We start from the raw sequence: 517 nt of genomic DNA, 5'->3' as shown, positions 1-517 counted from the left end.
CCCTTCTGAAGTCGGGTCTGAAGACTTTGCTATCTTATATACCTTTTCTTTTAATTGTATTCCATCCCTAACATCCACGGTTGCCTCTTCTTCTCCCCTTAGAATAATCCTGCATCTTCTGGATTATGCCCGGGAATTCCTACCATTGCTGTTCCACCGTTATTCCTGCTAGGATCCTTTCCCAAGTCGACCTTGGCCAGCTCCTCTCTCATGCCTTCATAGTCCCCTTTGTTCAACGGCAACACTGACATTTCTAATTTAACCTTCTCCCTCTCAAATTGCAGATTAAAATTTATCATATTATGGTCACTACCTCCGAGCGGTTCCTTTACCTTGAGTTCCCTTTATTAAATCTGGTTCATTAGACAACACTAAATCCAGAACTACCTTCTCTCTGGTAGGCTCCAGTTCAAGCTGCTCTAAGAATCCATCTCGGAGGCACTCTACACCTCCCTTTCCTGGGGTCCAGAACCAACCTGATTTTCCCAGTCTACCTGCATGTTGAAATCTCCCATAA

The sequence above is a fragment of the Amblyraja radiata genome, chromosome 19 (genome assembly GCF_010909765.2).
Source record: "Amblyraja radiata isolate CabotCenter1 chromosome 19, sAmbRad1.1.pri, whole genome shotgun sequence".
Classification (NCBI taxonomy): Eukaryota; Metazoa; Chordata; class Chondrichthyes; order Rajiformes; family Rajidae; genus Amblyraja; species Amblyraja radiata.
Note: the sequence above shows the minus strand (reverse complement) of the source record.